Source organism: Carcharhinus amblyrhynchos, chromosome 13 (genome assembly GCF_965287045.1).
Source record: "Carcharhinus amblyrhynchos chromosome 13, sCarAmb.v2.hapA, whole genome shotgun sequence".
Taxonomy (NCBI): domain Eukaryota; kingdom Metazoa; phylum Chordata; class Chondrichthyes; order Carcharhiniformes; family Carcharhinidae; genus Carcharhinus; species Carcharhinus amblyrhynchos.
The window spans coordinates 54843582-54859769 of NC_137336.1; the positions used below are offsets into that span (position 1 = coordinate 54843582).

Here is a 16188-nt window from a genome sequence, read left to right on the forward strand (position 1 = left end):
AAAAGTTTTGACAACATGTCTTTTTTCAGAAATACTAGTGTTTAGCTCTTTAGTTAACCAATATACAAATTGGCTGAATTCTCCAGCTGTTCACACCCTACCATCACTGCCAGAGAGAACAGAGAATTTGGCACTTAGCCAAATCTCTGTTCACTGCAGTGGAACAGGAGAAACCCTTTGGCATGTCTGGCCAGAGAACCCCACCCATTATCTTTGAATGAATCAGTAGAAACTAAATACATAGCTTTTAGATACTAGGACCGTGCATATTGCACTTAGCATTAAAGTTAACTTCTAACATGGCTACACAATCTTTGGCCCAAGTTTCCAGATTTAAAACACACTGGGAGATGTAAAATTAAACACCTTCCCTTTCCCCTTAAATGCTTCAAGAAATCTTTCCCATGTCCATTCTAAATGCGCAGAGCAGTGTTTTTCAATGGCACTTCATGCTGCTACCAGTTGTGGAATATTACAGCATATTTTCCTGGGCTTAATGATGCTGTGGTTCAAACAGGTCAAGGGTGGGTCTGGATTGCAGGAAAGTCGCAGAACACTGGGGAAACAACATCACATAGTTTGCTTGGTTTGTGTAGGATTAGTGTGCATGGTCTTACGTGGAGAAAAGTCCCAATACTTTAAGAACAAAATAAATTTTCTGTCATGACAATATTTCCTTTTCTGGATAGTTACCTGAAAACCAGAAACAAGAGTATCAAGCAACTCAATCACTGGTTGAACTTCACAATATGATAGAGCACAGAAAAACAGGATTTGGAAATACATTTATTTTTGTGTGAATTGACCAGACAGAAGAGCAGGAAACACACTATGTAGGAGCAGAAGTGGACGATATGGATTTTCAAGTTTGCCCCACCATTTACTATGATCATGGTTCCATTGATCTAACTCTTTCCCAAATCCCTCGATTCTCTGAATGACCAAAAATCTAGCTCAGTCTTCAATATGATACATGGAGCACTCACAAATCCCTGGAGGAGAGGATTCCAAAGATTCACAACCTTTTGTGTGAAGAAATTGTTCCTCATCCCAGTCGTAAACAATCAGCCCTTATCCTGAGGCTGTGCGCCCATCCCTCCCTGCCTCCTTCAGCCAATGGAAACAATTTCTTCGTGTCTACTCTATCAATGCCCTTCAGAATCTTGGACTTGTCCAATGAGATTATCTCTCATTTTTTTAACTCCAGACAATATAGAGTCAGTTCACTGACCTTATCTCAGGACAACCCTCCCATCCCAGAGACTACTCTCGTGAATCTTTGCTGTAGTGATTCTGTGTCTCTATATCCTACCTCATAAATGAAGGACAAAATGGTTTCACCAAAACCATGCACAATTGTAGCAGGACTTTTTGTATTCTTGTACTCAAATTTTATTTAGTTTTTATTTAGCCAGATGAGTCAATTGACAACAACTTCTCATTTACAACAATGACCTGCCCAAGAGGCTAATGCCGCCGCAGCATAAATTCCACAACAATACAATCCATTAAAGCATTAAAAACAATAACATACAAAGTAGCAGTGAAACTTAACAAATGAAAGTACAGTTGACGGAGCCCTCGCCCTTCAGCGAAATTATCCATGGTCATAAAGTTTGATAGCTCCAGCTCTAGTTGCACCTTGTTCCAGTCATTGGCAGCCTCAAATTGAAATGAATTACAACCAAAGCTTTTGCTCATTGTTAGAACAACCAATTTGATCTAGTCGCATGACCTCAGATTATAAGGCAAGATAGTAAAACGTAACAAACTTTTCAAATAGGTAGGTGTTTTCCCTAACAAGGTTCGATAAATGAAGAGAAGCTAGTGGAGTTGGCGCCTTGTTTGCAAATAGGGCCAGTTAATCAGGGAGTACAGGTTGATTGGCCATGCTAAACTGACCCTAGTTTCAGGAAGATTAGCAGAGTAAATGTGTGGGGTTGCAGGGATGGGGCGCGATTGTTGTCAGTGCAATGGGCCGAATTATTTTGTTTTGCACTGTAAGGATTCCTTGAGAGTTAGAATGGCAGAGAGATTTAGAGAGGGAGATGCTGAAATTAGGATCAAGACAGTTGAATTCAGTCACCAATGGTGGACAGGTAAAAGGCTGGGAACCAATGCCCTAAACCATTTCTTTGACCAGTCACCCCTCCTAAATTCCTCTAGCGCCTGTTCAACAGCTTCCATTTTGAAAATGCCATGGGGCGTTTTGTTACAAAATAGAAGTTCTTTGATGAAATTTGGCTCTACTTTTGAACTATGACTTAAGCATATGGATACACATTCTCATAAAAGGCAGGGTAACCCTGCAGTCAGGAAACATCAGAGTTGATCAGTACTTTGAATGCTATTGAGGAATTCATAGATTTTCATAGAAAGATGAACCAGAACAGTTAATCTTAGTCGCCTGCAATTATATTGACAAAACAAAGCATCATTGTTTCACACTCAAACCATCATATATCAATTGAAAAATAAACACTGTCTGTGTAAAAAAATCTTCACGTTATGAGGATTAAAGCAGATTATGAGATGGAGGCACCTCACATTTCCATTGGCACAGGAACACGGTGATTACAATGTAGCAAATTAAAACAGGAAAAGCCAACAGAACTGAAGCAATCAGGCTGTGAGAGAACTCTTTTGGTGTCTGAAGCAGAGAAATAGAATCAAAAAATTAAAACCTTTCTCTGCAATATTAAAACCAGCAACAATGCAAGAAACACAGCTAAAAAATCATTGCGGGACAAAGTGATATTCTTAACCATTGATCATGACTTGAAATGAGGTGTGAAAAGAAGTGATAAGAATTCCAGAATTCCTGGTATCGCAGCACCCAAAGATTCCTAGTATCCTAAATTATGTGAGTCGATATCAAGTGCAGCTCATTGAATGATCATCCAAAATTCATGACATTCTGCCACCCCATTCACATTGTGATATAATATGATTTCTGTGATCCTGAGCATACCTTTTCCCAAGTCTTTATAACTGATTTTTCTATTAATTCGTCCCAGAAAAATGAGAGCAGGACTTCTACCATGATCTTGTCCCAGTTTCTTCGATTTGGTTCTTTTTTGTTCGTTTTTGATTCATTTCTGCAAAGTGAGTATTGTTGGCAGCATTGGCATTTACTCCTCATTCCTAATTGCCCTTGAGAAAGTGACATTCTTGAATCACTGCAGACTATGTGCTGGCAATGGAGGGAAAGATGTTGAAAGTGGTGGTTGGGGAAGTTGATCAAGTGGGCTGCTTTATCCTGGGTTGTTTCAGTGTTGGAGCTGTACTTATTCAAACCAATGGAGTGAATTCCATCACACACCTAACATGTTGCTCGTAGATGGTGGAAAGGCACTGGGGAGTCAGGAACTGAGTTCTTCACTGCGGCATGCCCAAACTCTGACCTGTGGCCATGACTGTTAAATATTTTGTCCATAGTGACAGACAGCCCCAACTCTTCCCCAGGATGTTGATGATGGGGAATTCAGCAACGGTGATTGTTTTAAAATTGAAAATTATGATTCACTCATTGGACGTGGTTGTTACCTACCACTTGTGTGATGCAACTATCCTGTGAAGGGCTACATCCTAACATAATTCTTAAATTAACTCTGAATTTCTAGTTATTCTTTCATGTAATAACTTTGGAAAAAGCTGCATAGAGCTTTTCTTGTGTTTTTTTTATTCATTTATGGGATATGGGTGTCGCTGGCTAGACCAACATTTATTGCTCATCCCTAGTTGCCCTTCTGGAAGTGGTGGTGAGCTGCCTTCTTGAACTGCTGCAGCCCCTGAGGTGTAGGTACACCACAATGCAGTTAGAGAAGGATTTTCAGGACTTTGACCCAACAATAGTGAAGGCTATATATTTCCAAGTCAAGATAGTGAGTGACTTGGCGGGGAACCTCCAGGTGGTGGTGTTCCCATGTATCTGGTGCTCTTGTCTGTCTGTATGGTAGTGATCATGTGTTTAGAAGTTGCTGACTAAGGAACTTTGTTGAGTTCCTGCAGTGCGTCTTGTACACATGGCTACCACTGTTCAACGGGCTCTCAAATCTTCAATAATTTATTCCTTTCACATACAACTATTCACTGCAGCTGTAATTCCCTTCTGTATTCAGAACTCTGCATCAAATACCCTCCCCCTAAATATTCAGTCCTTTCCATCATCAACTCTCTTTATTGTTTCTGAAACTGCTTTATAACCTAACGTTCATCTTACACCCTTGATCCCCCAGACTACTCCCACATCATCTCCCAAAGCAGTATAAACGAAAGCTCAATCATCATCAGCGCTCCCTTATCACTTCCTCACCTTACACTGTGTGCTCGGACTGCCTATCAACACAGGGACAGGAGATCGACCAGAGTAACAAGAAAATACAGAAGCGAACAAAACCATTGCATTTGGAGAAAAATTGAATTGCTCACAATTGATTGTGGAGTTTGAGTTGAATTCTTTTTAGTTGGTGAGGAAGTCATTGAGTTAGCGGAAGAGAAAATCTTATTCCCTGAAAGAAACCAAACAAAAGAGGTTATGTTTCTAAGAGCCTTATCCAGAAATCCAGAACAATTGCTATCTTCTCATCGATGTAGCAATGAAGCATCTCTGGAGCTCAGAAAGTAGAATGCTCGCCATCTTATTATTTCAATGGGATATGAGAATGAAACCAGAAAGTGGAGATGAGATAGAAGATCAGCTGTGATCTTATTAATTGGCAAAACAGGCCTGAGGGACCATATGTTCTACTCCTGCTCTTATTCTTTGTCCCCTAATGGTTAGGTTGGATGGGACAGCTTCTATCTACATATCCTTCAACTGACAGGATATTATTATTGGGATGGCACAGTGGCACAGTGTTCAGAACTGCTGCCTCACAGTGCCAGGGACCAGGGTTTGATTCCTGGCTTGGTCACTATCTGTGCAGAATCTGTACATTCTCCTCAGGTCTGTGTGGGTTTCTCCAGGTGCTCCGGTTTCCATCCACAGTCTGGAAGACTTGCTAGTTAGGTGCATTGGCCATGCTAAATTCTTCCTCAATGTACCCGAACAGGCACCGGAGTATGGCGACTAGGGGATTTTCACGGTTACTTCAGTGCAGTGTTAATGTAAACCTACTTGTGACACTAATTTTAAAAATATCTGACCAATGCATAGAGCCAGTGTGAATTGATTTCTCAACTTAAGCTATCCAGTTAATGTGAACTTCTTCACTAATGCAGGTAGACAAGTTCTGTGATGGATGACAAGGTCACATCATTGTAAATGAGGTTATTATCATATTAAGTCATTGGCAAGACTGCCAATACAGCTTGTGGTTGTCCTTTCTTCAAAGAATTCCACTGTTCTGCTTGACAAGAATGGTCAGTTGTCACCCATGTGAAATCATTGGAACATGCATCCCTCTGCCCTTTTAATATCTGTCCATTCATAATTTTCAATCGCAAATTAAGATTTGTACTATTAATTAACACCTGCATAATGATTATTTCTTGAGATAATTTCACAGAGCGTATGTTTGGTATCAAAGCAGGTTTCCTCAAATTTAATATTAAATGCCGAATTTTGTTTTCATTCTTTGATCAATAGCTATTTTTAAAAACCAAATCAATGGGTGGAATTTTCCACTCTGTGCGCAGAGAAAATCAGATCTTGTTAGTGAGAATCTCGTTTTCTGATTCTCACAAGATTCTACGTCCACGTCGCAGTTTACTACCACAGCGAATGCTGCTGCAAAATCACCCCAATGTGTTTGATCTCACTGAAGTTGGTATGCTTACCATGTCCAGTAGTTTGGGGCACATCGGTGAATGGAGGAATCGTTCCTGTGGAATCACCTGTGACAGCTAAAAAATATTATTGGCAATCACTTCTGCAACAATTTTAAACTACAGTTACACCAAAAGTATTCATACTTGATTAAAATATGCTAGGAAACTAAACATAGCAGATGATAAGGTCTACAGGAATGATAGGGGGATAAAGGGGCCTTAATACTTCAGGATAAAAATCATCCCAATTGTACGGTAGGATATAAACCAGCAGTGGAGATTTTATGGGAGAGTTATGAAATTGAAAATAATTGAAGGAATGTTGCAAGAGTTGTGTATGGACCCGCAATCATGGCTGTGAAGTGGTAGCTTGTATGAGTTCTGTAATTAGGTAAGTATGTAGCAAGAGTAGTTTTAATGAGAGGTTTTAACCTTCATATACATTGGGTTATACAGACTTGCACATGTTAAAAATGTGGCTAATTTCTTGACTGTGTCTGGGATAGTTTTCAGGAGCCATGTCAGTGCAGTCCAACAGACTGTGTACTCCACAGCTGTTATAGACTTGCTGGTTAGGTTCTGTTAGGACTGTGTACTCCATCAAATTACTATGAATGCTCAATGTCACCATGGGAAAGTGGCACTGGCTCCATGGAACGGGAGAAACTGCTACCCGCTTATGGGGTAAAAAGTTCATTCTCCCACCACTGCTACTCTGCTAATTCCATTGCTGTTGCCTTTCACCCAGTCCAGACTGATGCTTTAGATGCCAAGTGAACACAGTTTGAAGTTGAGCTGATGAGGCTCAGAGCCCCTGGAGATTGGCCAGCAAGGTTATCTGCAGTGTCAGACACCATATTGTAGCCACTATGGTGGCATTGTGTCGGAGCAGTAGGACCAGCAAAGGCACTCAGGATACAGGGATGATTGGAATGGACAGGAATGATTAGTTGATTTTTGAATGGCGTATTGAATGATTTGGATAAAGTTGATTCAGTCTTCTTGTGGTCACTTTGATTTTAGCATTGTGGCTAAGTGGACGCTCTAAATAGCCTATAGTAGGTAGATGGTGAGCTGTTATAGAATGGAGACTTAGTATTGCCTTCAGTGGAACAGTAATCAAATGAGATGATCATGGACAATTCAGCTGGAAAGGGAATGTGTAAGTTGCCTGAAACCTTCTTCCTGATTATCCTCATAGTCAACGCTTTTGGTCATGTTGTTCCATGGAATGGAATAGAGTTGTGAAATTATACATGCATTTCGTAAATGGAGCATTTGTAATCGACAATTTTCTGTTTGTAAGAAACAACTTCAGAATTGAGTTCAAAATTTAGTTACTGAAATATATAGAACAGCTCAAAGCCACTGGCTTTCCTCAGCAAACATAAAGTTAATTTTGCTGTACCAGATTTGTTCACCAATATCTACAGCTGTGTGATTTCAGTTTAGGGCAGTTGACGCCAACAGAATTGTCCAGTCCTGTCAGCGGTGGCAGCATGGGGTGACATCAATGCGAAATCTGATTGACAGCAGCAGGAACAGAGAATCCGGCCACTAACGAACAGCATGCTGAAAACACTGCCCAGTAAATTACAATCAGGAGTGAGAACACTGCCCAATAAATTACAATCAGGAGTGAGAACACTGCCCAGTAAGTGACAATCAGGAGTGAGAACACTGCCCAGTAAATGACAAATCAGGAGTGAGAACACTGTCCAGGAAATTATAATCTGAAGTGAGAACACTGCCCAGTAAATGACAATCAGGAGTGAGAACACTGCCCAGTAAGTGACAATCAGGAGTGAGAACACTGCCCAGTAAATGACAACCAGGAGAGAGAAAACTGTCCAGAAAATTACAATCTGAAGTGAGAACACTGCCTGATTTTCCCTTCCCTGTCCCAAAGTGTTTGCTTTGGCAAACGAAACAACATTGGCACCACACGGACAAGCAAAGCTAACAGTATTTCAGTATCAATATCTCAATGATGCAATTGATAAGGAGCCAAATGAGTACCAATGACCAGATGATAGATTGCCATTTGAAGGGTCAAAACTCCAAACTGCAACTTTAAATTGGCAGAAACAGCCACCCACTCTTTTAGTAACAGAGAAAGCTGTATCCTTTTTCCTAAGATAGCTCACTGGGCTGTAACAAAGAGAACGAAGTCTGTTTAGCCAGCTTTCTGCCAGCTAATCACAAGTGGCTCCACTCATCTATTTGCAAAATTTGACCTAATTTAAAGCCAGGACTACTCTTCAGATTCTTATTGATGCGGGGTTGCGGGATTGGCAAGCAATCAGGATGCCACCACTGCAGGCTACTGTGCATGCACCACTGTCAGCACTGATAGGTCAGCGCATGCACAATGGCTCGCTCAGCGCGTACTGCCAGCCTCACCAGCAGGAATACACCCTGTCCTCAACTTTTCAGTGTGATTCACGCTAGGGCACTCTGTGATGCACAGAGTGTGGAAGATCCATTTTGAAAACCCCACTGAAACAAATCAATGGGATTTACTCCAGTTGTTAGGCGAATTCCACACTTAGAAAGTTTTTAGGAGAATCCCAGTACAGTCAAACTCACTCAGTACTAAACCCCATATATTATATCATTCAGTCTACAGATTACATCCATCTGCAAGTCTTTACAATAGATACTCTTGAACTGGCTAGTTAGACCTGTAAAAGTAAGGTAGATCAAGCTCTTTACTCTAATTCCTTTTTTTTTAAATGGAAAATGCTTGCCTCTGAGTTGAATTTTGTTTGGGCAAAATATTCAAAATGAGGCAGATAATAAAACACAAAAACATGGACATCTTTGGTTTTGAGTTTTTTCGCCAGGTGCAATTTCTGTTCACAGGAGTTTTATGCTTAGTAAAATCACAGAATCCCTATAGTGCAAAAGTCTACTCATCCCACCAAGTCAGCACTAACACACCAAAGAGACCCACCAAGTGCCCTATCCCGCAATTCATCATAATTACCCCATTAATGACCCTAATCTACACATGTCAGAGGAAATCACAGCACACAGAGGGAACCCACGCAGACACAGGGAGAATGTGCAAACTCCACACGGTCACTCAAGGCTGGAATAGAACCCAGGTCCCTGACACTGTGAGGCAACAGTGCTAACCACTATGCTACCATGCCACATATAGAGCACTAAATGGAACAATATTTGTCAATACATTGCTAGATTGTGCCACCTGGTAGCCAGGTTAATGCTGTGGACTAATAAAATTTACAAACTGTGGCCATTCAGCAAAGTTCACAAAGTCAGTCACTCTGGAGCCTTCCGGACCCTTGTGGAGTGGTGCAACTCGACACCTGGGTTCTCTGAGCTAGGGGGTAACTGAGTCTTCAATAGTGGTGGGTTGGTCAAGAGATACCAGCACTGAACTGAGGCCAGCACAGTCTTTCCCTCTGCTTCCGCTGACTATCGAGATACTTCCTGGAGAACACTAGGTCCTGCTAGCGCTGACATAAGTTGTAAACTGCTGCATCACTGGCAGTACAACAGACTTGCGAGCTTATTGAATAAAAAGAACATTAGCAACATGGATATGGATTGGCTAAGCAACAAGAAACAAAAAGTGCTAGTTAATGGTTGTTTCCATGCTGGAGGAAGGATTTTAGTGGCATTCCTCAGTAATCAGTGTGGGGACCCTTGCTTTTCCTGAATGTATTAATTAGCAGGCAGGTCTTTCTTAGGCATTCCAGGCACAATTTCAACATTGTAGATCATAGATTGTCAACTGTGAGTAAGATAGTGTAGAACTTCAAAGAACACAGACAAGTTGGTGGCATGAATAGACAGTTGGCAGATAAAATTGAATGCAGAGAAAAGTGAAGTGATTCATGTGAAAGGAAGGACAAGGAGAGCCAATATAAAATAAAGGATGCGACTGTAAGGGAAAGGGATGTGGACAATATATACATAAGTCATTAGAAGTGGCAACACAGGTTGAGAGAGTGGTTAATCAATCATATAATAAACTAGGCTTTTTTGATAGGGGTATAAAGTACAAGAGCGAGGAGGTTCAGCCTCAGGAAAAGTATTGTGTCCTGTCCTGTGCACTGATATTTTAAATAGGATGTGAAAGCATTAGAGATGATGCAGAAAACATTCATGAGAATCTTTCCAGTGATGAGGAACTTCAGTTATGAAAATACATTGGTGAAACTGGGACTGTTTTCCTTGGAGAAAAGTGAGTGGTTAAGGTCAGAATGCATTGCATGAGAGTGTGGTGGAGGGAGGCTTAATTGAAGCATTCAAAAGGGAATTACACTGTTCTCTGAAAGAGAAGAAGATGATGGAATGGCGATGAACTGTGTGAGTTGCTTATTTGAAGAGCCTGTGCAGACACCATGGATTGAATTGCTCTTTTCTGTGCCATAAGAATTTGTGATTCTGTGAAACACTGTTCATAGATATTGCATTTTTATACACAGTCATTCATTGTTCCAAATCGGCAAAGTGAAATTCCTTTGAGGGTGAAGAGAAGCATTGGATGCTTCTCTTGAGCATTTTGAGCATTCTCTTGAGCAGTTCTTGAGCATTTTTTCCTTTCTATTCCTGGAAATCATGGAGCTATTCTGTTGATCACCTGGGCAGCATAATGGCAGAGTAGGATGGACTTGTGGCACAGTGGTTAGCACTGCTCTAGAGACATGTTCAATTCCGGCCTTGGAAGACTGTGTGGAGTTTGCACATTTTCCCTGTGACTGTGTGAGTTTCCTCCACGTGCTCCAGTTTCCTCCCACAGTCCAAAGGTGTGCAGGTTAGGTCATTGACCATGGCAAGTTGCCCCCCTAATGTTCCAGAACGTGTGGGTTGGATGGATTAGCCGTGGGAAATGTGTGGAGTTAAGGGAATACAGCAGGAGAGAGGACCTGGATAAGTTACTCTGTCAGAGAGCAGACTCAATGAGCTGCATGGCCTCTTCTGAACTGTAGGGATTCAATGAACTACATGTGGCATTTCTGCTTAAGGCATTTCTACTTACTGCTACCCAGTGAAAGCTTCCTGTTCTACCCTCATATCTCTGCTCCAAAAAAAAGGTGTATTTGTCACTATATTTGACATGGAAACACTTAGTAACATGAAGCCTCACTTGTGTAAAAGAGATCATGAGAAGGAGAAAGTGAAGACTGCAGTGTCAAACAAAATGTTACTGTAATCATTGAGCTGCATTGATTCGCCCCTCACTCATATCATGTTTCTCTCCATCACAAAGTTTCGACATGTTCAGATCCCCTAAACAAATATCCATCTCCATTTCTGTGTTTGGTATCATTGGACTGCCAGCAGCAACTGAGAAAACTGAAGCAAAACTACAGGCAGAAAGAAAAACTGGATAATATAAAATGGAGGACATTTCAACAGAACCAGTTAAAGTACAGAGCAACATCCAACAGGAAGGAAATAAAACCAAAGTATCTGTTGGCTTTCTGAGCAAGGCTAACCCTGTGGCTTTGTTTTATGGTGAAGTATGGGACTACTTCACAGCTTCACATGAAACAACGAATGAAATCATTTAGTTGTCCAGTGAACTCGGAAATCACCCATCGAAAAATAATCATGTACAATAAATACTATAACATAATATTCATGTACTGTATATTTTTAGCTACATGTAATAATTGTTACATTTGTTATTTGCTGCTTTCAAATATTTAAATCCCATTCTACATTCAGCGGGAGTGCAGTGTACACCCAGGGATACAGTTCATTCATCTTTAGCTGTGAAAAATCTCTCCTGCCCATGTTCTATCACTGTCACCAATATACACAGCGCTTCTGTACGGAAAGGTCACAGGCTCGTTGTCTGTGTGCCTCACCTTCCGTATCGTCGCGGGCGGGGGCGCAATTTTAAGCGAGTGGACGCAAGCGGGAGCGGGACGTCCCGGCTTCATCCCTCGATATTCAACACAGACATCAACAATAAATCTAGGATCAGTATTGAAACGGGAGAAATATCAGTAATGTATAATATTGAACAGACTTACCCTCCAAAACCAGCAGATTGAAATTCACTTTCTGATTATTAAAAGGGCCGGGAATCTCTACACGGCAGCAATACCAGCCACTGTCTCCTTCACTGAGATTATCCACAGTGAGAGATACATCCCCTTCCTCTATTTTACCATCAAGGCGGTATTTTGAGGAGCTTGTGGAAGTTACAGTTTCCCCATTTGTTACAATCAGTGTTTGTGAACAGCCGAATACAGGGCACTGTCCCCTGCCCCAGCACATTTCAGTTTTACCATACCGTGTGACAGAGTATGTGCAGGGCAGTGTGACTGACTGTCCCAGGAATCCTCGCACTTCAGATCCTCTTACAGAGGGGACTGGACCTGAAACAATCAGATAAAGACAGTAATAATTCAGTGTTCATTGCACAGAGAGAGAATGAACAGACAGCACAGTACAGAGAACCAACAGATAGCACAGTACAGAAAACCAACAGATAGCACAGTACAGAGAATACCGGTTAACAACCAGCTGCCGTGACGGGAACATCGTGACTTATAAATAAGAACCGGAGTCAGATGTTCAATAACCAAGCCTCTTCCACCACTCAGTTAGATTGAAGTTGATCTGCGCCACAATTCTATTTATTCCGTTTAGCTCCATATCCTTCCACATTCCTACCTAATGTTACAAACGAGAGAAAGATGATTCCCCTTCCGATTAACTGCAACATGATGGGCCTGATTTTACCATTTTGATTCTAGGGGCTGAACCTGGGCACAATTCGTCTGGGAATCTGTTCTCAGGTGCTCCCATATGCACTTAGCCTGAAAAAAAATCACAAATCTGAATCATGGGGCTTATTATCCTGGAAGCATTGCATCTCCGATCGAAGCTTTGAACAGCGCATGCGCAGTGAGGAAAAAAAATTGAAAACTGCGCCCCTATCACATCACTCCCAGGCCACAAAAAGCGGATGAAGCAGCCCGGCAGCGATAGCCCCCATAGCCCCCACCCCCTCAACATAACTGCCCCCCCTTATCCACCCACCTTCCCAGACCACGACCCTCTGCCCTCCTTCACCCCCATCAATTGCCCGCAGATGGCAGCAGTCCCCCTGCAACCAACCCCCCCCAACCCCACCACCCGACAACAATCTGGACTCTCACTGCCTTCCCCCACCCCCACCCTAGTAGATAACAATCTGGCCTCCTCCCCCCTCCTCACCAGAGATACATCTGACCTGCCCCCCCCCCAACCAGAAAATGATCGGGCCTCCCTTCTCCCGCCGCCTCCCCCCCGCCCTCACCAGGGAATGATCTGGCCCCCCTCATCCTAACCCCCTCCCATCACCGATCTGAGTCAGAGAGCCGTTGGATGCTCTGAACTCACCTCTTCATAAGCTGGAGCACCCGAAACAGACCTATTTTGTCTGGTCTGTTTTGTGCTGAATCTGGATTCATGAACGCGATGATGAAGGGAAAATGCTGGTAAAGTTGGGTGAGAAGCCCATTAATTCAATTTAAATGCATGCAAATTTTCGGGCCATGGTAAAGTGGGCATCTGTGTGGACGTGGGAGCGAATTACGTTAATGGCCTCATGCCTGACTTTACCACATTTTCGTGCCCACTACGCAATGGTAAAATTGGGCCCAATGTGTTTTCAGAGGTGTATTAACACTTGAACATAAGAACATGAGTACATAAGAAATAGGAGCAGGAGTAGGCCATCTAGCCCTTCGAGCCTGCCCCGCCATTCAATAAGATCATGGCTGATCTGTCGTGGCTCAGTTCCACATTCCCGCCCTCTCCCCATAACCCTTAATCCCCCTGCCTATCAGAAACCCATCAACCCGCATCTTAAAAATATTGAGCAAGGCAGCCTCCACCACTTCAACGGGCAGAGAATTCCAGAGATTCACCAGCCTTTGAGTGAAGAAGTTCCTCCTCAACTCCATTCTAAACCGCCCCCCCTTTATCCTGAGGCTGTGCCCTCTAGTCCTACTGTCCTTTCTGAGCAGGAAGAGCCTCTCCACCTCTATCCTATCCATCCCATTCAACATCTTATACGTCTCAATAAGATCTCCCCTCATTCTTCTAAACTCTAACGAGTACAAGCCTAGTTTATTCAGCCTCTCCTCATAGTTCAACCCCCTCAACTCCAGAATCAGCCTAGTAAACCTCCTCTGCACTCCCTCCAAGATCAAAATATCCTTGCGTAAGTACGGCGACCAAAACTGCACACAGTACTCCAGCTGCGGCCTCACCAGTGCCCTATACAGCTGCAGCAAGACCTCCCTACTTTTATATTCAATCCCTGTGCTGAAACTTTCAAGAACAGAAATAAGTCAAGCTTTTTCATAGGATTAAACTGAAGAAAAACAGGGTCGGATTCTCCCAAAAAAATTCTAATGCCGGAACTTTACCACCTCACCCACCACAGAATTGGAATGGGTGAGGATCCAACAACGGAAACCTCCATTGATCTCAGGCGAGAATTTCCTATCTCACTTGAGCGAGGTCTTAAAATCCCAACCAAAGTGCTGGAAACTGGAGTAAATCACGTTTTTTTCCATAGGTGGTGGGAGAATAATTTCCAACACTCTGTGCACTGCAGAGTGCACCAGCATGAATCCTGTTAAAAATCAGGGCACGTGGCCTATTCCACTGCAGAGACCAGCAGCACAGCGCTGAGCGTGCCACTGCGCATGCACTGATCTGTCAGCGCTGAGATTTGCAGTGGCACATGTCAGCTTTCCAATCGCTGATGCCACTGCCAAGGGGGCACACCCTGACCACTGTCAGAACCTCTGGAGGGCTCCAATTGCTGCCCACTTCACTCCAGCGTGGTCCCCCTGCTGGCAGTCTCTGCTGAAGTGAACCACTCCTGGCAGAGCCAGATGCCAGCAGAACCAGAGACTTCAGTCCCTGGCCCACTAATTACATTTAAAATACATTCAAATAAAGGCCTGTATACGTAAGGCAGATGCACACTATTTCTGGTGCAGTGCTGACTGTGTCAGAAATCCGATGCTGGGAGATGCACTCGGGACCGGATGCCCAGCACAGCGGGATGTGAGATTTGCCCCCCACGTTTCTTTCCCAACACCAGAAAAGTAATCAGGACAGCACACGCTCACTCATTGACACAAAATCTTGCATACACAAGAACAATGACAATACAAGAGGTAGCAAGTGCTTAGACTTCTTAAAGAGACAGAAAAAAAATCCCAGAATTAGTTCCTGGAATGTTCCGGGCCTGAGAATTCTTCATTCACTGAAAACAATTGATGCTGGCAGTTTTTGGCTTTGAACTTATTCCATCCACCAGTAGGTTTCTGCTTGAAGTTATGGTTGAACCCCCGTAATGAATATAACATCTGCAACTAAAATAACTGACCCACTTCACTTCCTCTGCTGAATTTCTAGATAAGGCTCATCCTTCCTTTATGAGTGCCTGTATAGCCTTGGTATCCCAGCCTGCCTGTCATTTGTTCGCTTTGTGGACTAATAAGGTACTTTGTATGACAGGCCAGTTTCTGTCATGTCACCACAATACCTGTGTTTCCATTATACACTCAAATAGTTAGGTGGCTAAGCAATTGTCAAACCACGGGGAATGTTTGATATCCTTGTATTACTCCAATAATGAATAGTCTCCAAAACCTTTATTTACTTTTCTCTCTCAATGAGACCTGCAAGTATATCAATTATTTTTATTTTCAACCTGAAATGGCAAGGAGTATGTAGTACCTGGGAAGGTAGTTTGCATTTTAAGTGACTACCCAGAGACATGCTCAAGATGTGAATACATCCATGTTCCTGTCCACAAAGCACAAAAGAAGGTCACCGTGCTAAATTCTCTATGGTCAAGGTGCTTTTTCAAAATACAAGCCCATATGAAGATCATGGACATATTACACAGATGCCACACTAGGAAAAAAGTAATCAATTTTAATCTTGAAAATTTCAATTGATACATAATCCAGAATCTTTGGGAGAGACTTTCCTATTTCTACTGTCATCTGTGTGATGTACTTTTTCCTAATTCACTCTTAAATGGGCCAGCTGTAATATAAGATTATGTGTCCAGGCAAATGTTTTCTCTGTACCTGCCCTTTCAAATCACTTTCTCAATGTAAAGATCTTGATTAATTCCTCCCTGGGCCTTCTAAATGTTTGTGAACACTTCAGGCAACACATTCGGTGAATCTGTACTGATCCTGCTGAAGGCCGACTGGTCACTCACACACAGAAGACTTCATATATGAATATCATACATCTGTAGGAAAATTCACTTTTTAAATTCAGAAACTTACCTAAAAGAACAAGTAGTGCAGTCAAATGAACAACAATCCTGGTGATAAACATAATGCACAGTCTGGAACTATCAATGTGGAGTTGAGCTTTTGTTTCTAATGTTAGGTCCGTACT

The 16188-nt window shown here is 42.4% G+C and overlaps 1 long non-coding RNA gene across 1 annotated transcript; it reads right to left on the reverse strand.

Annotated features, from left to right (window-relative positions):
• Nucleotides 1–1976: 1976 nt before the first annotated feature.
• LOC145351524 (uncharacterized) lies at nt 1977–5847 on the reverse strand. Its single transcript, XR_013888418.1, has 3 exons — nt 5782–5847; nt 4432–4511; nt 1977–2650 (listed from the first exon to the last, which is right to left on the reverse strand). It is a non-coding gene; the product is annotated as an uncharacterized LOC145351524 (long non-coding RNA).
• Nucleotides 5848–16188: the final 10341 nt, after the last annotated feature.